A 25,618-nucleotide genomic window follows, 5' to 3' on the forward strand; every position below is an offset into this window, starting at 1 on the left:
TGTCCATCTTTTGATTTCAGCTCAAGTCATGATCTCAGGGTCTTGGGATCACGCCCCGAGTCAGGCTCCATGTGCAGCCAGAAGTCTGCTTGAGGATTCTCTCTCTCCCTCTCCCTCTGCCCCACCCCTGCTCACAACCTCTCTCTCTGTCTCTCTCTCAAATAAATAATTCTTTAAAAAATAAAATAAATAAAATAGTGTTGAGGGAGAGAAATCAAAATCTTTGTTGATTTTGATCAAAATTAAATCAAAAGTTTTTGATTCTCCTTTTTCACGTTTATCTATGTAAATGATTTAAACATACAAGATGGGGCGCCTGGGTGGCACAGCAGTTGGACGTCTGCCTTCGGCTCAGGGCGTGATCCCGGCGTTATGGGATCGAGCCCCACATCAGGCTCTTCTGCTATGAGCCTGCTTTCTTCCTCTCCCACTCCCCCTGCTTGTGTTGCCTCTCTCGCTGGCTGTCTCTATCTCTGTCAAATAAATAAATAAAATCTTTAAAAAAAAAATAAAAAAAAATAAACATACAAGATATGGCCACATTCACACTGAAAGAGCCCCAAAGAGAGAGAGCTCTCCTGTCTAGTCAAAACCATGTATCATTTCATAATTATCTGACCCATAATTTAGTTTATGCAAAAACTCAATTGCATATATTCCCAGCAAATTTCTGAAACAGAAATAAAAAAAAATTGGCAGCATTTATTCCTTGGAAATTATATCTTTTTATTTATTTATATTTCTTGTAATATTTAATCACGCCAAATAATAACATTTATTAATCATGTAGGGTAATATCAAAATTCCAGCATGTTTTTACAAATGAATAAATTAGTTTTACAAATGAATTAAATTTTACAAATGAATAAATTAAAAAACATGAATAATTCAGAGATCTAATCTCCACTTAGCTAGCAATATAACCAAATAAAATTATTCACTGATCACCACTGTTATTCAAACCTTGGTCTGAGGGCCAGCAGGACCCAGGGAACCTGGGATATATGTTAGATTTGAAGAATCTCAGGATCCCCCCCAGACCTTGTTTATCATGAACCCCCATGAGATTTGTGTACACTTTAAAATTTAAAAAGGACCTCCCTAGGGATATATAAAGATATATGATGAAATTGTGACTTTTTTAAAGTAGACTCCTTACCACATTTATGCCCATAGTGGATGTGAATCCAGAAAGAACATTTGTTTATTTTTCTGATATCTTGATCCTTCATTTCTCAGCTAGTAAAACACACTTTCTAGAGAAAATCATGTCTGTTTAGGACAACTAGGTATTTGGATGTAGGATCCCTGTCTTTAAACTACAGAATCACCAGGTCAGAAATGAAAATAGGGAGAAGTAATTAGGAATGGCCTAAAATAAAGGTTTCTCCAGAAAGAAAATGCTTCAAGAGCCTCAGGAAAAATTCTGCATGCAGAAATTAACCCATTGATACTTGTTGACCATGTTCTTTCCCCATCCTTGTAGTTAGCATACAAAAAGCCTGAGCCAGTTGGTTCAAAGAGTAACAATCCTGGCAGGAATAGGTTAAAGTGCATTGCCCTGGGAAATGGACAGTACTGTGACAGCTTTAAAGTAAGTAGAGCTCTCCTGGGGAGTCAGAAGAAGAGCTTCATTTCTGGACCGTGCTTGGCCTCCCCCAACATGGACCATGGCATCCACAGCAACCATGTCACCTGTTTAGCATAGGGCTATCATCCTCTAGGAAAGAAGCCCTGTGAGATAGCGTTAGAAGCGTACCTGGTTCCCAGGACAGACACTGAACAAAAAGAAAGCTAGAGAGTAAGAACATTTTCTTTCAGCCTACCTGTATCAGTGGGCACGCAGCATCAACATGGAGATAGATCCAGAACCCTTCCTTGGGCTGCCTGTCTGCAGCATGCACAGGGACACTTCCTTCACTCTTCCAGACCAAATCCATCAGAGAGACCAGAGAAGACTGGGCTGCTGGATTCTGAGTGCTCAGCAGGCCCCCACTCACAGCACCTCCCTGCCGGACAGACATGGGGCAACGGAGGAGCACAGGTGCACAGGGCTGGGGAGCTTGGGGTGGTGGCCTGTCCTCCATCCCATGTGCTGCTCTGTGACTGGGATTCTCCTGTGTGACCTCACTTGGCAGTCCTCTTCCCAAATAAGTCTAGAAGAAGAAGTGTTGCAGGCTGCACTCTTGTTGCATGTGGGTGCTCAGCCCCCCAGGAGGAAGACTTTTCTCACACTCAGTTGTTCCCCTGAGACCTTCCTACATGTGTTTACCCAAAATTAGGGACCCTAGGGACTCATGTTGTTCTTTCTCTGAGCACATCAGAAAAAAATGAGGTGGGATTCCTCCATACAGGCCAGTAAAACGTGGGTGGGCACAGGTTCCCTACAGAGGGGACTGGGCCCCCAGGGAATGTTCTGGAGAGATTTTACAAGACAGTAAGTCCAAGGAAATGGTGGTCATTCCTCATCTGTGCTAGCAGGGCACTGCTGTGACCTTGAGAAGTGGTGAGTGGCACATTGTAACTTATGTGGAAAGAAAGGGACAACCAGCTGGAGCTAACTATATTTCAGCAGAACCAGTATTTGCACCTATTTCTAAACCATCTGGGATTTTTCCCTTTCAGACAGAAAGGATTCCAAACCTGACTCAAATCAAGCAAAAAAAAGTAATATTACCGACAATATTTAAGCCATCTGAGCTATAAATTAAGCTACAAATTAAATATATTTTTAAAATGTCTTCAGGCTTTTGAGGTAAAAATTTCACAGTGAAGAAATAACACCCAAAAACTCTAATCTGTAAATTAACAATGAAAATAACAAATCTAAAACATCTCTTTAAAAAAAGTGTTGAATTCAATAGCGAAGTGCTTTGATTTACAATTATAGACCCATATGCAGAGCTTTGGGCCACATGTATTGAAAAACCAGTGTGTTGGCATCCACTCTGAATAGTATGAGGGACACAGATTACCTGAATAATCCTGTTTTTAGATCTACTTAAATTTTAATTATGCAGCTATTTATACTCCTCCCAGATCTAGTTAATTACCATTTATGTGCCTGGCTTGTGCATAATGGGCGACATTTTCTTTATCATCATTAAATTTGTCTCTTAACTAAATTGACATGCTTACTAAATGAAATAATTGGGACATAAGAAATTCATATTGTAAAACTGCACCAAGTCAAAACACTGTGAGATATATTGAAGAGATTATTCAACAAGAAAATAGGACAGCTTTAAGAAAATGAAATAAAGGTTAATCCAATGATTATCAAGATAAAACAGGTTGCAGGCACTTTTCTAGAGACAACTAAAAATGTGTAGACTATAAAGAATGTTTCCATCTTCTGTATTATCTTGTATATCCTGTCTTTCTACTTCCACGGAAGTCACAGAGATATTTTCCTCCGCAATGTTATTCTAAACTACAAAAGATGCACATTCCATCGACATGCCTGGCGTTAGATCTCTTCCAGTGAAAATTCATTTACATATCTCATACCTAAATCAGATGACATTTCAGAGAGAAGCTGAAATTCTCTTTGCCTTTCTCTAAGATATATTTATGAACATAGTTTATAATAATGTAAATACTCAAAATGTGTGAGCCTCATACCTTCACCAGAAGTTCCTCCATATTGTTACAGCCAGGAACTCAGGTTAGAGATAGACACGGGTAATACAGCCAACAGCCATGGTCACTGATTCCTTTTTAGAGCAAACTGGCAAAATATTTAGTTGGAAACTTAGTAATGTAATTTAAGCCATTAAAATAACCTAAGTGGTACAGCCACTCTGGAAAACAGTGTGGAGGTCCCTTAAAAAGTTAAAAATTGAACTACCCTATGACCCAGCCATCACTACTGGGTGTTTACCCCAAAGATACAGACGTAGTAAAGAGAAGGGCCATATGCACCCCAATGTTCATAGCTGCATTGTCCACAATAGCCAAATCATGGAAGGAGCCGAGATGCCCTTCAACAGATGACTGGATTAAGAAGCTGTGGTCCATATATACAATGGAATATTACTCAGCTATCAGAAAGAACGAATTCTCAACATTTGCTGCAACATGGACGGCACTGGAGGAGATAATGCTAAGTGAAATAAGTCAAGCAGAGAAAGACAATTATCATATGATTTCTCTCATCTATGGAACATAAGAACTAGGATGATCGGTAGGGGAAGAAAGGGATAAAGAAAAGGGGGGTAATCAGAAGGGGGAATGAAACATGAGAGACTATGGACTATGAGAAACAAACTGAAGACTTCAGAGGGGAGGGGGTGGGGGAATGGGATAGACTGGTGATGGGTAGTAAGGAGGGCACGTATTGCATGGTGCACTGGGTGTTATACGCAAACTAATGAAGCATCAAACTTTACATCGGAATCTGGGGATGTACTGTATGGTGATTAACATAATATAATAAAAAAAAAAACTAAGAATGCCTTTACATGGATTTTGCCTTAGCTCAGTTACATGTCTGTGTGCCTAGTTTATGTCTCTACTTAGAATAAAATGTAAGTTATTGAAAAGAACACCTGACTCAATATAATTTGTACACGCATGAACTATTTTGCTCATCTGTTTGGCATAAGGGAAAGCAGTGGGATCAAAAGACTATGGAACTGAAAGAACACTTCGTTTCAGCTGAGGGTAGAGACAAGATTAAGCCAATTTACTGGTGAAGAAACTGGTAAATCGTTAACCCCCGGCTTCCAGCCCAGGTTTGCCAGGCTCCAAAGCCCTGGCTCAGCTATTGCAAAGAATACATTTCTATTACCTGGTTTCTGTGGATTCTTCCTTTTCATCATATTCTGGCAAAGCAGGGCTTTTTTTCTTTTAATACATCAGGACATATGTGATGTATTATTTTTCAAATGAGCCAAAGGAAATAGATGTTAAGATTCAAGAAATGTTTGGTCTATTAGTGGTGCAGAACGTTGTTTCTCAAACATTAATCCTGGAAAAAGCATGCAGATGCTGACTGACTAGGTCTAGGGGGGCTTTCCCAGCAAGCTCCCAGGTGATGCTGCTGCTGCTGGTCCAAGGGTCACACAGAGCAGCAAAGCTTCTGGAAGACTACAACCAATTTTCTGCTTTGGGATTTGAATGAGGTTAACTTAAATTGCTAAATTGGGTATGTGCATTTGTAGCATTAGCTGCACATCTTACTAACACAGCAATCACCTGCAAGCTGAAAAAAGAGATGAAGGTTATGAAATCAGGTCCTTATCTAAGAGGGGCTCTTTTGACATCTGGAAGTACTCCAGACAAATGGAACAACTAAATGACCAAGAAAATCCGGACAGTTTTCCTCAGGTCTGTAAATTATTATGTACTTTTCTTGCTATGATCCCTTCAACATTATCTTAATTATTATGAAATCATGTCCTTATCTAAGAGGGGCTCCTTTGGCATCTGGAAGTACTCCAGACAAATGGAACCACTAAATGACCAAGAAAATCTGGACACAGTTTTCCCGGGATCTGTAACTAATTATTTACTTTTCTTACTGTAATCCCTCCAACATTATCTTAATTATTTTTTATTCTTCACCCACTCAAATAGGCTACCTTCCAAAAGGAGAAAAAGAAACTCCTCTCCTCCAACACAAAGTTTAAGAAAATATACCTTTGAAAGAAATGTCAGTGGAAGCGGAAAGTCTTCCAAAAGCATGCCATTAGGTTTGAATAATCGAGAATATAATTTCACAGGGAGAACACAAAGGATACATTAGTATTTTAGTCTGATTAGAAAAAAAGACCCTTTCTTTCAAAGGAACTCTCCCAAAATGTGCTATTTTACAACGACTTGAACACATGCATTTACCACTTCTCGGCATAGCCTAGCTCAAGGATATTACCAGAAACTCTGGTGTCTTTCTTGCACCTGCATTACTGTTTTTATCAGCATCACACGGAGAAACTCCTTCTTACAGATAATATACATAACTTTCAGCAACATTGTTAACAGGCGCTCAGAGGTTACAGATAAAATATCTCTATGTATAGCGATCTTAACTCAAGACAGAATATAAAGCATATGGCCAACCAAATGCAGTCATTCTGTTATCCTTGCTACTCCCTGCTCTATAAAATCATGCTTTCCTTGGCTCACACGTTATATAATAAAGGCTTGTCTTCACCGTGAAGAACACATCTTCCCTTCCTACCTGTCCTATATAACATTGCCTAACTAAAATAAATATTTTCAGCAAATTTGAGAGTGGATATTTGCATCTTTTAAAAATAATAGACCGATGTTCTCTATTTCCCACTACATCCGGTTCCCAGTCTCTTCTGTCACAAAGTAGCATCATAGGAAACACACAGCCTTTAAGTCTCGTGATGGCAGCCCCAGTTCTCCCCAGCCAGAGGCCATTCCATTACTGTTTCTGGGGAAACACTACAGGGAAGGCAAATGAGGAAGGCAGGTAAACCCCTGTCACAGAATAATATATGTAAATTCCAGAAGGACTGAAGATTCAAACATCGATGGAAAAAATAAAATTAGGAGAAACAATACATTAATATTTACCCTCTTGTTGAGGAAAGTATTGTCAAAATATATAGAAGTAAAACATTTAAGGTATGAAACAGGAAAAGCATTCACTTCTCCACAAATTATTAAGAGAAAGATAAACAACCCAATGTTAAAATAAGCAAAAGTTCTGAAAAGATAATTCCCAGAAAAAAAGAAATGCAAATGTCTGGCAAACAGGAGTAAAGATTTTCAGTCTTATCAAGAATCAGGAAAACACGAACTAAAAGAATTGAAGGCTGTATTTCCCACCAGATTGATAATAACCTCAGATGTTTGTAGAGAAAGAGACATTTTTGCACATCCTGGCTAGAAGACTCTTTCTCTGGCTTTACAATGCCTGTGTTTATTCTTTGCATAGAAAGAACAGACTACACACACATGTCAGCCACCCTGCAATACAGGGAGCACAATTCCAAATTCCATATACCTTTACCACATAAACAAGAAATTCTAGGGTCGCTTGATACCCTCACTTTCCCAGGATTGTCCTGGAACTGTACCCTACACAATCCAGGCAGCCAAACATGTCCTTTCCTCACCATGAAAGGCCTCTTTAGAAAAAACAACAATCAAGTTAAAAGATGCAGATTTCTTTGTTGAGTATCAGTCAAAAGGAACTGGGACAACCAACAAAGACAGCTCAGAATCCCCTGGAGTTAGGCTAGAGAGAAAATATCTGTCCACCTGCTTTGCTAATTTGAGCTCAAGAACTTCAACATGAAGATAGTCTATTTTTTTCGATTATTAAAAAAGTTCTTCCCATAAGTAGCGGCCAACCTGTCCTCCCATTACCTATGGAACAATCCACTTAATGAAGAAGGAAAGTGTTTGTTTGGAGTACAATGAGGATAGACAAACCACTGGAGACAAACTTTTGCCAATGAGAAGGCCGAAAGCTCTGATCCAGCATATAGCTCCTGCCAGGAAGTCTTATTTTTAGTTAGGAAATAATTTTCTACAAGCCATGCAAGTTTTGCTTGCTTTGTATTTAAGATTTAAAGAATCTTTATTCCTGGCAACCTGAAAATGGAAAGTAAACTAAACGCTACCTTCAGGCTCTGAGACCCCAAAGTGATACAGTGGCTTTTGATGACAAGAAACCAAACCTTTCCTCCTTCCATTCATTGGCCTTAATTTCAAGTCTAAAGGTTTTGTATAATGAGAATTATCATAATAACCTAATTTGAGAGTCTAAAATAAAATGAAATTCATGTAAAAGATTTATAAAACTGAATAAATTAGTTTTGAGCTCACAGAGGTCCTAGCCCTCCTCCCACTATCCCCTCTTTCTCTAGTATTCCTCAGGCAATAGGGGATATATTATATTTACATGTTATATTTAAATTTCTATTTATATGTTTAATATATTTAACATTTAATATTTAAAGGTGCTTAAATCTGTAACTTTGACAAAGGGAACCTGTCCAGCAGGAAGAGCCAAGCCCTGGCCTCTACCACAAAGTGACATGGTAGTGTCTCCTCTGAGCATAACCACTTTGCATATATAGCCCTTGCCCTTTCCCCAGTATTTTGCTTGGAAATCTATTTGTTCAACCGATCTTATCTTTTTAGAGAAACATTCTTTCCAATGTGTGGCAGACTGCTAGCTTTCTCTCAGAATCAGTCCTCTGCTCTTGCCCTGGGCACATGATGCGTAGCTAGAGATAGTACCTCCCAGCCTCCTTTGCTGTTGGGCACATTATGACTAATTTCTTATCAGTGGAAGTGAGTGGAAATACATGCCATTCCACACCTTGTCCATAAGACCTTGGGCATGCAATCCACCATTCTTTTTTCTTTCCAATTTCCCATAAACTAGAACAGGGATATAACCATGACCCAGCTATAACCATGAATATCAGAACAAAACCCAGAAGAACTAGAGCAACAATATGGAAAGAACCTGGGTCTATGGATGACCTCCCAGAGTAGCGCTAAGCAGTCATAGGAAGTTGGTTGGACTATCACAGAAGAAGAAGTAAATTTCTGTGTTCAAGTGACTATCATTTGGGGTCTTTCCATCATAGCAGACTCTCCTTTATGTTAACAAAACGAGCAGTAAAATGGGAAGGAGGCAAGCCAGCCATTATTTAAATTCATTGATTACTTGACCACAAATGGCTTTGGGAAGCAAATATATCTTCTTGTAAAATAAAGGATATTGAAAACACCAGTGAAATGTGCCTGATCCCATGCAGTGAAGGAAACTATGCCTCAGTCCTGGCAGAGGCTGTGTGGAAGAGTCCTCTACTGCAAATAGCCTAGGATAGTAGAATACCCTTCCTAAGGAAAAAACACATATGTTTCTATGAACACACATAAGTGCGCAAGGAAAAAAAATGTTAAATGTATCTGAACCAGAGAATGAAAGAATTTCACAATGATAACCCTTCAAACACATCGTAGAAAAACCACCAATTTGTTCTTATTACATGAATGGTGGAAACTACCTACTATATCTAATCAATGTCAAAAGGAAAGAAAAGAAAAGCAGTTGCTCCCCCCTTAAGGAATGGCACAGAGACTTTTATTTCATTGTTCTTCAGAAAACGCACGAGTCAGCAAATCAACCTTGCATGTGCCCCTTCTTTCAATGATCCCAGAGCTTTCTACTGCCTGCCTATGCTTGGGTGAGTTATTTAATCATACCTGAAAAACAGACATGATCTGACTTGAACATCCACTGTTAAAGGTTACTATAGGAATTACTCCACAAGAGTAATGGAGATATGTCTTGCCAAGCTCACAGCATGTTGAGTGTTCTTAACACGACAAAACATTTTTTTAAAAAAAAGAATCAGAAATCACAGACAACAACTAGCAGAAATTTCTTTGACGTGTCTCTAGTGAATCCTCACAAAATGTAGACTGTTTAACCAGGGAAGGGACCATGTTGGTCTTATCCACCTTGGGATGACTAGGGCTTAGTGAAGAGCCTGACATACAGTAAGCATTCAATAGAATGATTCCTGGATGAAGGAATGAGTTGATTAAATAAATAATGACATCTTGGAAATAGAAAAAAAATTACCCACAATCTCTAACTCAACTACGATTAACATTTTGATATCATTTTTTCCAGATTTTATTCCTATGGGGCCTTTATGAAAAATATTATAATAGGATAATAACAACATGTATTGAACACACACTATCCACTAGAGTAAATCAATAACTGACAGCATTACCTCATTTAATAAAACATGTGTTTAATAAATTGCATGTGTTAGAGCCTTCTTTTATCCTCAAAAAAACTAAATGGGAATTGAGACATAGATTTAAAGTGTCATTTGATGCCATAAATGTGGTCTCTGTTCAATATTCAAGGATAAATCCATGTGCAAGAGAGATAGATCCATTGCATCTTATTTAAAAGCATAATAAGGAAAACATTAATTTAGCAGCTTATAATTAATTAAAACCACATGTCTTCATTTTTCCTATTTACTATTTGAAAAGCCACCTGCAACTGAACATGATGTATAAAACATTATTAATATTTTGTTTTATTCCTTTCTTTTTAAAACAGATTATGTAATGGGTGGACATTATCATTTTCCTTTTGTCTTAGTAAAGTAGTGAGGCACAGAAAGTTCAAGTAACCTTGCCAAGATACCTAGCAGGCTTAAGGGAGAGCTATTCCCAGAATTCATCTCTCCTTAATTTCTACACCACTGCTTTTGTTACATGACCTCTCAAAAACCTTAACAGTGATCATAATAAATATGAACACTGAAAAAGCAAAAGACTATCCATGTTATAAAGTTGCTATGCTACCTTGCAGTCATGATGATGTTAAGATTTCCAAATACCAATTAGTCCTCAAACGCTGAACTAACAAATGAAAGCAAACAACACTTCACAAATGTATGTGTCAACTTTCTAAATCAAAATGAGTTGGCAAACATTCACGTTAGTCCACACACATGCAGAAGCACTTCAAAGGCACAGAGGTGGCATCAGCAGAGAAGGCAGAACAAATTTGGGTACAGAGAGACACAAATCCTGGTTACCCATGGGGAAAAGTGAGGACACTTCCCAGCCAGGTTTGTGAGACAATTTATGACTGGCCCTCTTATGCTTCAATCAATCAATATTAAATTAGTACATATCCCACTTGCAGGGAACCGTAATCAGCATTATGGGACATACATAAAGAAGTAGAAAACACTGTCCTATCTTTTAGAATCTTAGAAATTACTAATGTGCAATTCTTTACCAACTAAAATACAATGAGGAAATGCCACAGACAAGGCATTGTTATAGAAGTTTAGAGAACATGTAGGTTCTTTAATATATTCAAGATTCAGATAAGAGGAAATGGGTGGGAAATAGAGTTGATGTGTTCAGTATGGAAATGCAGAGTCCGGTCTGACTCCAGTAGTGATCAGATACTCAAGCGGAGGAGAGAGAGAGCATCCTCTCCCTGTCCCCTAATCCTTAAGCAGAAATCAGGAAGAGAACCATCCTGGGAAGCTCTTCCACATCTCTTAAACTCTATGGTGAGAGTAAAGATGCAAAAAGGATCTCTTCAGAGTTAGAATGCAGTAACATTTCCCTCTTCCTCCCAGGAAACACCTGAAATGGGTCCTAGCACTGATTACCGTGGGCTAGGAGAACGGCTCACCGTGTCCTTTAAAGCAGACCCAGCGTGACCTGAGCTCCCAGACTCATCAGGGGAGGGAGGCATAAGTGCTACCCTAAGACCAGAGAAAAGTCAGGTAAGAGACAGAGCAGGCCTTCGTCCCATCCACATGGGCCACCTTCTGGAAGAGAAGACCTTGGCAGAATGAGGCGAGAGGTATCTTTACCCAAAGTTTGAGAAGAGATCACCTCAGGCAGAAAGAAGCATGTGTTCTGGGTCAGTGGAACTGAGGGAGAGGAAGCCTTTGAAAGCACCAGAAGGAGAGAAGGTAAGCCTTAATATGGGCGGAGATGAGAGAAAAGCAGCAGAGCTGGGCCACACCTGCCTTACCTACCCCCTTACCTACACCCCACCCTATCACGATGTTAAGTGACAACTGCCAATAGTGCTGCTGAGCAATGAGAGGACAGCCACCACTTCCCTGGGACTTAGGCATCCAACCTGAACCACACCTGTGCTAGGAGAAGTCCAAGACTGAGTTACTGTATTTGTCTAGAAGTGTAATTATACATAGGATATCATGCATACGCTTTCTGAAATAAGTGTTTTCACTGCAACAAGAATTCTGTCATCTGAGAGCAATCAAACATCAGGGTATCCAATACCAACCAAATCTCCACCCAGAGGAGAAGGAGATCACTGCCACCAAATATGTAAAGGGATGAACAGGCAAAGTAGAGGTGAGTTTTAATCATGAGTTTATACATGTGGCAGATGTTCAAACTATGTTCCTCTCCTAGGAGCCACAATGCATGTCAACGTATTACAAACCCTGAAAAGTCCTGCAACAAAGAAGTGTGTTTACTTTGTTAATTCGAGTATTTCCCACATTCATTTATCCAAGGAATATTTTTTTCAGGGAACTCTAATTAGCATCCTCATAATCTAATACTTCACTGAACCGTGTTTGAGAAACATTGTTCTGGACATTTAGCATGTTACTATCTCTATCTCCAAAATATATTTTGGAGTATTTAATTATTTAATCATTCATTCTAGAGAATGAGCTATACAATGTTATTCCTTTACTTATAAATGTCACAACAAAATGATAGTTACACTACTTTACTCTGTCATTCTTTGCTTAGCTAATCTCATCAAGAGATTAAACATCCTAAAAGAATTTTCACGATAACTAGAACTTACCCGTATGTACGTCAACATTTGAAAATGCCAACCATTAAAAAAACCTCTGAAAATAATTCAGAGTTTTTATGACTCAGGGTAGTCATTATAAACACGAATGTTATCTACAGTCATTACTTGGTATGGTATTTCCGCCCTTCCGGACTGTGGAGATAAAGGTAAAAGCCTCCCTCAGGCTGCTGCTTTTGATGGCTTGGGTATCTGTCTTAAATATTCTTTTGTCTCCTCTCTTTCCATCAATCAGTCAGCTGATACTTGCAGTCAGGAGGCTCTGAATGAAGGCTATTGGCATTTAGGGTCCTCTAAGAGCCTGGCCTTTGTGAAAGCTTTGTTGGTTACCTAAGAACATTTTCTGTTGGATTGTTGGTTTTTGCTTTTACTCATTTCCAGATTTGATCTTTTTAAAATGTTGGGAAACAGGATGTCATGACAAAACAATATTTCTTTAGTCCTCAGGGCTGCTGCATACAGTACACAGTTCGTGAACTGCAGTAAGGACTAAGGCCAGGAGGTGAGTGGGGCAAACATCTAGCAGGGGGCCAGCCATGGAGTCTGGAGCATGGGGGACTTCTCTTTCTTCTTGATTGAGCTCTGCACTCACAGGACTATATTGGCAGAGGGGTACTTTGTCCCATTCACCCAGAAGCACCCTACAGACCGGAGGCAGGGGCTCAGGGCAGTACTGCTGGTGCTTCACTCCATATTAGGTGCCACACCCTTTACATGAGTGTTTTTAGACTTCTCTTCCGGCATCCCCCAAATGAGGTTGCCAAAACGGTCCTTCTACCAAACCTCATGAAATCCTCAAACAATACTCCCTTTATTGGCTAAAGTACACCATTATCTAAACATTGCTGATAAATTACAGATGAAATATACCCACCCACAAAACTCATTTTCCTTGCTCTTCTCTGTCTCAGCCCACACAGTTTATGACATACAAATGGATAAAATTAGTCAACATAATGCTAGACCGGCCCAGTTACAAGTTATTACTGATCCAGACACCTGAATATCTATGAGGCTAATCCAATCTGTCTGGACCATGTTAAAAAGAAGAGAGCTGGCATTACGTACAGTCATAACCAAATTGAAAAGATGCACCACTTGCCAAATGCAGGTCACATTGAGAAGCGCTAAAGCAGGACACATCATAAGGGTTGACACCATGGTGAGGTCTAGCTGTGCTACAGTAGGAAATTCACTAGTTTCAGAAGGAAAAAACAGCAATAAAAATTTTTACCCCAGCAACACAGGCCAAGGGTGATCATGTTGATGATGGTGAATTTCTCCATTATTTGGAAAAAATTCTGATTACATTAATGACCCCCAAATAATCCAAACGCTTTCAAAGGTATATCTGGATAGCTGCCTTTATAAAGTTAATCTAGTGAATATTGTTGTTAGTTAATCTGATGGTGAGTGCCCATGGCACACACCCAGAATCCAAGGTGTGTGAGAGGATTCTAAACTTGCCCAAAATTCAGGAGAAAGGCAAAATCATTAGGGGCATCTGCCAGAGTTCTGGATCAGTCCTGAGGTGACAGCTAAATATCAGTCATATGTAGTCTCAGGGACTGAACCAGGATCTTGAAACTCCTCAGCATTGGGTTTGCAGGAGATACTGGGGAAACTCGGGAAACCCAAATAACAAATCACTCCCCAAACCCCAAACTCCAGAAGCAGTTTTCTATTTCATCAAGACTCCCAAAAAATCAGTGATGGCCACAATTCCCCAGATAATCTCTATCTGCTTCGAGTAGATATCTAACATCTGGTCATAGCTGTTGATACCCCTCAGAGTTTCTCAACAGCAACAGTGTTGATATTTGGGGCCAGACGGTTCGCTTTGGTTGGGGGCTGTCCTGTGCACAGTAGGGTGTTTAGTGTCATCTCTGGCCTCTCTCCCCCAATTACGGCAACAACCAAAAATGTCTGCAGACACGGCCAAATGTCCCCTAAGGAGCAAAATGGCTCCCAGCTGAGAACCACTAGTGTAGCAAAGTCCTGGAGAAAACACAGTAAAGACTGCATGCTACTGACCGACCTGCTTTATTTTTTAATTCATTGTTAATAGACTATTTCAGGAAATGGCTGGGTGGCACCTCTAAATCACTGATCATCTGAGATAGTTCCATTTAAATTTACCAAAATAGCTCTAGCTTTGGAACAAGAGTTCAAATTCTAACCCCTTTTATTCTGGTCATTGTTCTCAGTGCTCTGTTTCCATCAATTAGAACAGAACCATTTTGTTCTTGTCAATCAGAAATATAGTGTAGGCCACCCAGAATTTCCCTCTTTCATTGCTGCCTTCCTGAGATAGCAAACAATCTCCTATAATCTGTAACTCCTTTGGCAATTTATTCTGATTAAATTTGAGCAAAATTTGAACTTGAAAGGGACTGAATGAAAAACCAAGACCAAGAGCAAATACAACTGTCCAGCCATCTTTCATTATCAAATACAGTGATAGGAAAACTTTACTGAGCTACTTTCAGGCAATTAAATACACACAGGCACACACACACACACACACACACACACACACACACACACACACCAGAAACAAAAGAAATAAAGACAGGAAGGCAGTCTATTTAAGGAAGTAAATTAGAATTATAAAACAGGAAGGGAAACAGACTATCATGTAAAGCCAGTTGTCTTACCAACCCACAGGTAAGGACATCATCGGAACGGTCTGATGGGAGCAGATTTATCCTTGCCTGTAAATGAGGCAAGATTACAAAGTAATATAATTTCCTGGATAAGTTGTGAGTAAATAATTATCTCATCAAGGAATTCTGCTTCTGGAGGACAATTAGATGAAGAAACATAGCGTTTTCTCTGTCTCAGAAATTCTAATGGGAGACCAAAGGCTACTACCACCTGGTATACTATGTGTCTATTTAGGTTAAAACCACATGACTGCAGAGAGGAAAAATGCCACCCACCATCACATAGTTTCTAAAGGACTCGTCTTGTGGCTGAGCACGTTCATCTGACACCGTAACTCTTGGTACGTCAATGCACACCTCCTCTAAACTTTCCCCCGTTAGGGTGCCTTTAGGAAGCATACTTATTGTGGGACAGATTCTGGCAGAGTAGGTAGGTTTTAGAAAATAAAATGGGGGGGCGCCTGGGTGGCACAGCGGTTAAGCATCTGCCTTCGGCTCAGGGCGTGATCCTGGCGTAATGGGATCGAGCCCCACATCAGGCTCCTCTGCTATGAGCCTGCTTCTTCCTCTCCCACTCCCCCTGCTTGTGTTCCCTCTCTCACTGGCTGTCTCTATCTCTGTGGAATTATGAAATAAAATCTTTAAAAAAAAAAAAAGAAAAGAAAATGGAAATTTGACAACAGAATATAGATAGGTAGGTAGATAGATAGATGATAGATAGATAGATAGATAGATAGATAGATAGATAGATAGATAGATTCATTGATTAGAAAAGTATCAAGACCACTCGGCCTGCCAGCTGAGGTGAGAATTCAGGTTGGAAACAGCACTCACCCAAACTGCAAGTTATTACTGAGCAAAATTTTGATTTGAAAACATGATGGGATGGTACGAGTTGATGGAAGAGAGGTAGAAATGAAGGGGCGCCTGGGTGGCACAGAGGTTAAGCGCCTGCCTTTGGCTCAGGGCGTGATCCCAGCATTCTGGGATCGAGCCCCACATCAGGCTCCTCCGCTATGAGCCTGCTTCTTCCTCTCCCACTCCCCCTGCTTGAGTTCCCTCTCTCGCTGACTGTCTTTATCTCTGTCAAATAAATAAATTTAAAAAATCTTAAAAAAAAAAAGAAAGAAAATACTGAGACCCTAGATCACACACATCCAAGAGGTCTTTAAAGAGTAACTAAAGCAGAAGCCAAAACAGAGGTGCCAGGGAACCAATCAAATTTTGTAGGAATGATGTCCAAGCTTCTCTTGGAACTACTGTATTGGTCACTCTAAAGAGTTGTCACATCTGGAATTTCCCACATCTTAAGCAGAACTTACATCCTCACAAGATCCAAAGAGCTGGTATAAATTACTATATAAATTATTAGCAATTGCTCATGCTAGAGCATAAGAGAAGTTTGATAAATGGATGCTACTGCTTGATTTAAAATTAAGAATTGATGCTGATAATAGAATAATATTATTTGATAGAGAGTATAGTTTGACTTTTAGTTATGTTCATGCAATATCAGGGTTCTAAATAAAATTTAGGTAATTTGAATTAAAATAATAGAACACGAACTGAAAATTTGTTGAAAAGATAAATGGTACTTTTTTTTCCCAGTGAAATAACATTTATTTTCCTTCACTTCTTAAACGGAATTAATATGTTTCTATCTAAATTTAATGGTTTGTTTTGAACTTGTTTTCTAAAATATAAGGAAAAGGGAGGTTTGGCTTGCATAATAATCGGCACAATAAAGACAGTAAGATTATTGTATAATTAAGGATTGGCTGGCCTAAAATTGATATTTTTTTCATGACAATGAAAATTTTCATGACAATTTCAGACTAAATGATGGTGGATATATGCAGTTTACCCAACAGAAAAAAAAATGCCCATCAACAGATAGAAATTAAGTCTTCAGAATAAAACCATTTTTCTGGAAGTAGATTCTTTCAATAGTTACTAGAAGTAGATTCCTTCAATAGTTTACTGATGGATTAGTATTGCCTGTTTTGGTTTTTGTGTTTTTTTTTTTTTCATTTTTCCTTTTCATGGGCATGTGCATTTCTAATCAATAGAGTCCCCAACTACCTAACTTGGGCAGAATGTGTACTTTTTCCACCTAAACTTCCATTTTTCATAATTGCTTCCAGTAGGCCACGAGGAACAGGTAGAGCTTCCTGCAAGAAATACAGGATTTTGGGGGCGCCTCAGTCAGTTAAGCATCCAACTCTTGATTTCAGCTCAGGTCTTCAGGATCTTAGGGGCATGAGATGGAGCCCCACTGGGCTCCATGCTCAGTGAGGAGTCTGCTTGGGATTCCCTCCCTCTCCCTCTGCCTTTCCGCCCCTCAAATAAATGAATATATCTTAAAAAAAAAAAAAAAAGAAGAAGAAGAAGAAATACAGGATTTTGCCAACGCTACCAGTCTGCAGTGTTTCTAGAGAGACCACTTTTAGTCTTCTCATTTCTTTTCTTCCTCCCCGTTCTTCAAGGGGAGTTAACTGATGTCACTCCCTGCTCCAATTCCTCAGCCAGTTATGCCTGTAGCTAAGAGCACAGCCACAACCCCAGCCTGTGTACAGACCAGGGTGTGGTAATGCATTTCTTCTGTACCCTCCAGAGGTGGGGTCAGGAAGCAGGGCAGCCACAAACCCTGCTTTTTTTTTTTTTTTAAGATTTATTTATTTATTCGACAGAGATAGAGACAGCCAGAGAGAGAGGGAACACAAGCAGGGGGAGTGGGAGAGGAAGAAGCAGGCTCACAGTGGAGAAGCCTGATGTGGGGCTCAATCCCATAACGCCGGGATCACACCCTGAGCCAAAGGCAGACGCTTAACCGCTGTGCCACCCAGGCGCCCCACAAACCCTGCTTTCTTTTCACACGCTTCCACCCCACCACCAACCCACTGCCCCACCTCACCCCTGTTTGCCCTGTGTGCTGCTTCCTTTAATGATGCTCTCAGCTCACTCTGTCTTAGTTCCTTTTAGGACTGCACCTTTACTCTGAACACTGGCCTGCTTGCCTAGGACACTAACAGCTTGCCTACTGCTTGCCAACCCCCCCTATTTTAGTGGACACTCCTGCCCTCTTGTACCTTCAGTCTGAGGTGAGGAGTGGGAGCATATGGAAAGAATATGGCAGCATATGGCAGCTGAGTGATGACTCCAGCATGCCCCGGGCCTGAGCCCCTAGAGTGACAGCTGTCTCAATGAATCATTTATTCCACCTATTTTATGCTGTGGATAATGTCAGAGACTACACATGAACTTGTGAGAGATGTGCTCTGGGTTTCATTAACTGAATGGGGAATATGAAAGATAACATAAAATTTCAGGATCCATTAAGCAGCTTTGGGACAAATCCCACTGAAGAAAAACTAACAGAGAAACTAAAGATAGAATGTTAACACTGAGAGTTTATCCACTGTGATCAATAGATGGGCTTCAGGGGGTCTCTATGAACACTGCAACAATATAGGTATAATTTTACCTGTAAATGTACTTTTTTTGGAGATAATTTTAATATTGTCAAAAGACAGCACATGATCCGAAAAAGTTAGAAGTCATTAACCTCATTCATCTGATCATTTTATAAATTTTGCTTCCAAGGCACAAAGAAATTATCCTGAAATATAAATATAATTATCCCACTCCCCTACTGAAAAGATTTCAGTAGCTCCCTACCACTCTCCAGATAAAATCCAGAACATGACACATTAGGCCTGTGTGGGGATCTGGCTTCAGCTGCCTGTCCATGTTCACAGCCCCCTCACCACATGCCTGCCACTAGTCAAAAGGCATGCCTTTTGCAGACAGACCAAATACTCACAGTTCCACCTGTGAGCAGATCCCCACCTCCACCCAGGTGACTTTAATGGATCATGGTAGGCTCACCAAGCAACCCTTCCTTTGTAAAACCTCCCTATGGCCTCAAAGCTCCAATGTCTATTAGGTAACAGTGCTCTTCGTTTTGGGATTAGCCTGTGCATACCTCTCTCATAGCACATATCCCATCCCACTATTAATGTGCATTTTCTTAACTCTGGATTTATCACTCCTGTGCAAGCCCCACTCATCAGCCAGCTCTTTGAAGAATTTTTCTGCCTTCACACTCCCCAGACCTAACACAGCTCCTAGAACATTCTAGGTTCTTCACATATGTTTATTATACAAATGAACAAACAAATGACTAAAAACTGAATTACAGAATATTAAAGGTAAAGCACTGAATATCTTACACAGTCCAAATACTACATTTTATAAATAAACCAGCTCACCCAAGATGCCATGTAGTTAGAGCCAGAACAAGGAACCTACTTCTGATTCCAATGATATTTCTATCTTTGGTGTCCTAGTGCTTTATGTCTTTGCTCTGCAAAAAAAAAAAAAATCAGGAGCATTTTTTCCCTGCATCTTTTAGAAACATAAAAGGTAACTACTGCCTCTGCAGACCTCACCAGACATTGACAGCTACTTCTCACCTTCTCTACAAGGATTACTCTCTGCCCGACCCCTTTTAGGGGATTGCTAATTTGAAAATTGTAGAAAAGCCCTTGATCTTCAGTGGAGGGGGAGGTGAAGAAGGAGGAGAAGAACAACAACAACAACAAAATGAGACAAGAACAAGAAGGAAGGAGAAGGAGGAGGGGAGAAGGAGGAGGAGAAAAGGATGAAGAAGAGGAGGAGGAGGGAGAGGGGAGAGAGGGAGAGGGAGGAAAGGGAAGTAGGAGGAGGAGGAGGAAGGGAGAAGAAGAAAAGGGGAAGAAGAGAAGAGGGGAGGGGAGGTAACAGAAGAGAGGAAAGGGGGAGACAGAATAACTTGAGGCAAATTTTCTTGAAGACACCAGTTGAAGCCTAATTACCTTTTATATGGGAATTGACATGCAAATCCTCAGTTATTTATATCTCAAGTAAAAACTAAATCTCAAGTTATCCCAAGTACAAAGGAAATCGGATCATCATTGATCATGGTAATCCAACCATACTTTCTGAAGAACGGAAAGTGTGTTTCAGTATCAAATGAAGATTGAGCCAGTGTAAAGCAAAGTGATTCCCTATGCGCATGGTGATGGCCACAGGTCAGTGTGCTGGGCTGTCCTGAGCCACTCCACACTGAGCTTTAAAGGTCGTTCCAAGGGGAGTATCACCAATCCTGCTATGTTTTCATTCCCTCGGAAGACATTTAGTTGCTTCTCTTCTCCAATTCGCCACAACATATGAATAGGACAAGTAAAGATCAAAATGTTTTTTTCTCCCTCTGTCACAGTGACTGTGGTTTATTGTACTAAAAGATGCAAGAAGTAGAATGAACACCTGAACTGAGAGAATAACTGACCATATTTGAAGACATTCTGTGAATGCACTGGACCTTACTCAGAATTTGCAGTATCCTCGAGGCAGCCTGTCCTCTCTCATCTCCTTGTGGTTAGATGTACAGATCCCACTGCTTATAGCGCTCTTCCCTGCCCTGCACCCCTACTCTGAATAACATCGATTTGACCTCATGTCTCTGCAGAGAAGTTACTTCCTCAGGAAGCCTCTTCTAATGCCTCAGGAGAAGTGATAGACCTCCCTCTCCCCGCCAAGCCAGGTGCTTCCATAATGCCCGCTATGGCACTTGCCTCTTCCCACACCTCTCTTTCAACACACTGTCAGTTACTTGAGAGCACAGACTATTCTGGAGACACTCAAAAACATCTGAAAAATAGATCATTTAGATTGTTTGACAAATAAAATTCATGCAATTTTATTTCAGATGAGTATCTAGGGAAATGGCATCACCTCTCAGGGAAAGGGCAGAGGGCTTCTAGGAAGATCTATGGAGACTATCTTACAAGAGGACACAGCTAAGCACCAAAAACAAAGCAAACATTCTGCAAAAGGCAAGCAGAGGATTCTGAAAAATACTTAAGGAGCTTTACCTTTAGCTTCTTGACTGGTTTGACAAGTTTTAATTCAGCTGGCTGCAGGTTGAAGAGAAAAATCTTTGAGATATTTAAACTCATAGCAGTGATCCCAGTTTAAAAAGAAATGGAAAAAAATGAAAGTAAATGAAAACCGATATGAATACAGCATCTTTAAAGAATAATAAATTAGAGAGGAACAGCATCCAAATAGCAGTTCCCAAGATGTCACTATGTAATTATAGCTCATCAGCGTATGTCTTGCATATTCCAAAATAACCCGTTACACTACCCTCTTTTTTTCCCCAATTGGCGAAGGAAAGGTGGCAGCAGGCCTCAAAAACAATAGCTATATGGCTCCTTACTAACAAGGGAGGCTATCAGCTTTGAGTGTATCACACACAAAGAAATCTGAAAGCATATTCCTAGAATTCAAATTACCCCAGATGATTTTCAAGGATTTTCATAATGCTTCAGAGACAAAATGATTTTTCCTGTTGAATTTCAAATAAAGGAAGAGATTATTACCCTAAAAATAGAGGGTAACTAACAGGAGTTGGGGATATGGAGGAGTCTCTCTTCCTGTCACCTCTTTGATGTGATTATCCAAAGTGATTCTCAGATCATCCAAAATGAATGGCTTCATTAGTGAGCAGTACCAGAGCCATCCAGGGCTGATGCCCATTTCAGTCCCCTTGTTCGACTGCCTGATTATCCCTAGAGCAGCGGGCTCATGTGTTCACTCAGTATCAGCTGTGGCCCGGGTAAGTTCTGCTGGACAAACAGATCAGCACATTATAAAGCAGATGCTGATCTTCAGTATCAGATAGTTGGGAAAAGCTGCTCATTTTTAATATTTATTTTTTTATTATTATTATTTTTAGAGAGAGAGCAGGGGGGAAGGGCAGAGGGAGAGGGAGAGAGATTCCCAATCAGGCCCCCACCCAGCTCAGAGCCAGACGCAGGGCTTGTTCTCAGGACCCTGAGATCATGACCTGAGCCAAAATTACGGGTCAGACACCCAACTGACTGAGCCACCCAGGTGCCCCTGTTTTTAATATTTTAAATACTTAAAACATTTTAATAGTTTTATAAAGATTTTATTTATTTATTTATTTATTTATTTATTTGAGAGAGAGAGCGCATGAGCAGAGGGAGGGGCAGAGGGAGAGGGAAAAGCGGCTCAGCTGGGAGTTAGACAGGGGCTCCATCCCAGGACCCTGGCATCATGACCTGAGTGAAGGCAGATGCTTAACCAACTGAGCCACCCAGGCGTCCCCATTTTAAGGTTTTTATATTAAAAAATAAATATTTTAAATGCTTGGGATGAAATATTTAGGTTAAACACTCTAAAATTTTTCAGAAGTAATCATTTACCATCTAAAATGGAAACAAAAATTCAAAATCATTATTTTCTACCTATTACAGTTTGGATCACTATCTCAGGGGATGAAACTCAAAAATGTTTTACTTCGTGTTCTATGTTCATTCTGTCCCTGTGAGGAGCTATGGAAAAGGGAAATGGTGCTATCATCCCTACTGTGAGAACCTTCCAGCCTTCCTGATTCTGCATGGGCAGTTGTTTATTTTAGATAGTCTTCCTACAATTCCCAACTGGGGTGATTACTTGTGATGATTTTTTATGTAAATGTAGTTCTGAGAAAGCTTCATGCCCTCTTTTATTAAAGCCTGTAATAATGATCCAATATAGCCACGTACAACCAAAGGCATAGCACCTACTGAGAGGCAGGCATATGCTGGGCACTGGATTATCAGAAATAACACATTTTCACTGGAATTTTTATAAACCCCCAATAGTTCATTTTTCCCTGTATTGCATTGATGTTTTCATTCCATACCATTTTAGGACTCAGCAATTTATTTTTAAACACCTGGTTTGATGGATACTCCTATGAGATTAAGTAGAGTGAACTTATTTTCATTTTTTAGATGGGGAAGTGGAGCATGAGCATTGAAAACTTTCATGGTATTATGATTTGATGAGCATAACTAAGATTCAGTTCCAGGTGCTTCTGTGATATCATGTTTTCTTCTTCACTCTTCAAACAACATGAGGTACTTACAATAGCGATAATATTTATTGTGCATGAAGATTAGAAAGAGAGATTTTAAGAGTACTGAATGTCAATATTCTCATTTTATGCCAATTTTTATTAAAACCTACATCTAACAGCTTTTTTCTTTATCAGTATTGATCATTTAGAGTGTATTTTCATGGAATCTGAAATAATATTCTGTTTCTAGATAACAAATATTAGCGGAGATAAAAATATTTCTAGTACAGTTCTTCAGAATGTAGTATTGCCTTGAATTCAGCACTATTGCTAAAATTCAGATTTTTTTAAAAGGTAGCCTAGAGAGAACATCACAATAAACACTCCTACACAGTGAAATAATTTACTCTCTGGTATATGTCTCTGTTTAAAGTTATAGCAGAATGTTCAAATTAAAGAACCAGAAAAGAAAAGTTTACTGTCATTTAAGAGCAGAACCAATAGAAAGCTTTAGCTCGGTTTCTCCAAATTTGGCTGCATATCAGAACTGCCTGGCAGGGTGGGGAGGAAGGCTAATAAAAATACAACCACAGGCTTCACATCTAGAGATTTTTTCAGGAGATGTGGGGTGATCCTGGCCATCTGGATTTTTAGAGCTCCCTACATACTTCTTAGGTACAGCCAGTCTGGAGAACCAACTTCTGGTAGATTGAGATCAAAAGAGTTTGAAACATAGATCTGTTGTGAAACATTGTAACAGGCAACTTAGACTAACTGCCATCATCTCATCCATAAAATGAAGGAAAAAATACCATTCTTGCAAGAGTCTTACTAGGACTCCACAGGATAATGTAACATTGAGCACTGATACCAATAGAAAATTGATGCTCAATAAAGGTTTACATCCTTTTCTCTTTTTCCTTAAAATGAGCATCTACTATTGACATTGAGACATACTTCCTGTTCTCTAACTTGGTGCATTAATACTATATAGACACGTTTAAAGCATGGAAGTTGACCAAAAACAAATGCTCTGCCCATTTCAGCTGGTTGAGCTATGTGGCCACCAGGCCATCTGTGTTTGTTCTAGGGGAATTCCAGACACTATAAAAATACTTAAATAAACCAAAGTTCAAGGGCCTCACACAGCCCAGTATCACTCAGAGGTCCAGCAGAAAACAACACGCTTAAATGGGGTAATTTGAGAAGAGCGTTTATAATAGAATTGTTTACAGGAGTCTGGGTAGGGCATACAGAAACCACAAGGGATGGTAACAGTACCCTGGAAATAAAGATGGGGGTCAGAGGGCTGCAACCACACCTGAGCCAAAGGGTTGACGCAGGGCATGGTTATTCAAATCTGGAGTCACAGGAGCCCCCTCACAGGAACTGTGACTTTGGTCAAGGGACACAGCTAGCCCATGGTCAGTACGAGGAATAAGTTCCTGACTTCGCTCTCTCCCTTTTGCTAGCTGCTTGCTAATGCTCCCCAATGGTCAAAGGTCAGGATCAGCCTCCCAGCCTCCCAGCCTCCCAGGGCAGGGTGAAAAAGAGCTGAGAGTGGACTGGAGAAAAGCAGAAAAGGGAATTCCGCCTAAGCCCTAAGTCATTTCTTCCGTATCACAATAAAACATGGTCCCTCACCCCAAGTAATTAAAAATAGTTCTAATATTTACTTATAGCTTTTGAAGGCATTAAGAGAAATTGAATTCATAATCAAAAACCCAAATTAAAACGCCTTTTCTCTCTTCTTCTCCCATTCACACCTTCCATCAAAATCTCCCTCCGAAATGGTGCCCTCACCACCCTTCATTTGTCTATTACTGTTTTCCTGTAAATAAATACTGGCTCCTTCTGGTATAAAATCCCCAGCCCCACTCAGCTCCCTCCATCCTCAGCTCTGCTTTGCAAATGCTCAGAAACAGAACTGGCAGGTTCATTATCTCTTTCAGCAAACCCAGAGAAGGTGAGCTTCAAGGGAGAATCACTGCAAGCACGGGCACGTTGGTATGTACTTTATCTCCTTCATACTTAGAAAAAAAAAAATAGGAGCTCATCTGGAGACAGCACAGCAAAAAGCAAATCTATTATGGTCCTCCGTAAACCCCAACGTGGGTTTTCTTCCCAAATAACAAATAGCAACGTAACTATTAACTCTACGTGATACTTGCACTGGAACTAGTAGCCCTCAAAACTTTCACAGGTTTTATTCTATTTGATCCTCAAAGTGTAGTCCTCTGTGGTTTGTAGGAATTTGTATCCCCTTAAGATTGAGGAATGCTAAATTACTAAATAAAAGAACCACAGCTGGTAAGGGGAAATATTAGAATTCAGGGGATATTTTTCATACATATATTTGTCCCTATGAATTGAAGACCCTCTCATTTATATGTATGAAAACACTTATTTTTATTTTATTTTGATTTAAAACATACATATAGATTTAAGACATATATATAGTTTTAAAATCAAAATAATTTGATTTAAAACACTATGCAGGGGACGCCTGGGTTGCTCAGTCAGTTAAGCATCAGACTCTTGATTTCAGCTCAGGTCACAATCTCAGGGTTGTGAGACTGAGCTCAGAGTTGGGCTCTGTGCTGGGGATGGAGCCTGCTTAAGATTCTCCCTTTCCCTCTTCCTCTCTCTCAAAAATAAAAATAAAAAATAAAAAGTAAATAAAAT

The 25,618-nt window shown here is 39.8% G+C and overlaps 1 protein-coding gene across 2 annotated transcripts in view; it reads right to left on the reverse strand.

Annotated features, from left to right (window-relative positions):
• The window catches only part of FGF14 (fibroblast growth factor 14), a 593,789-nt gene that overhangs the window by 435,430 nt on the left and 132,741 nt on the right, over positions 1 to 25,618 (reverse strand). Inside the window, exon 2 of one of the 2 annotated variants that reach the window (XM_034665442.1) lies at positions 19,293 to 19,387. The exons of the other annotated variant lie outside the window; for it this stretch is intronic. The gene's annotated coding sequence lies outside the window, so the exon portion shown is untranslated. The remainder of the gene's footprint in view (positions 1 to 19,292; positions 19,388 to 25,618) is intronic. 2 annotated transcript variants of the gene reach the window in all.

This window comes from Ailuropoda melanoleuca, chromosome 7, assembly GCF_002007445.2.
Source record: "Ailuropoda melanoleuca isolate Jingjing chromosome 7, ASM200744v2, whole genome shotgun sequence".
NCBI lineage: Eukaryota > Metazoa > Chordata > Mammalia > Carnivora > Ursidae > Ailuropoda > Ailuropoda melanoleuca.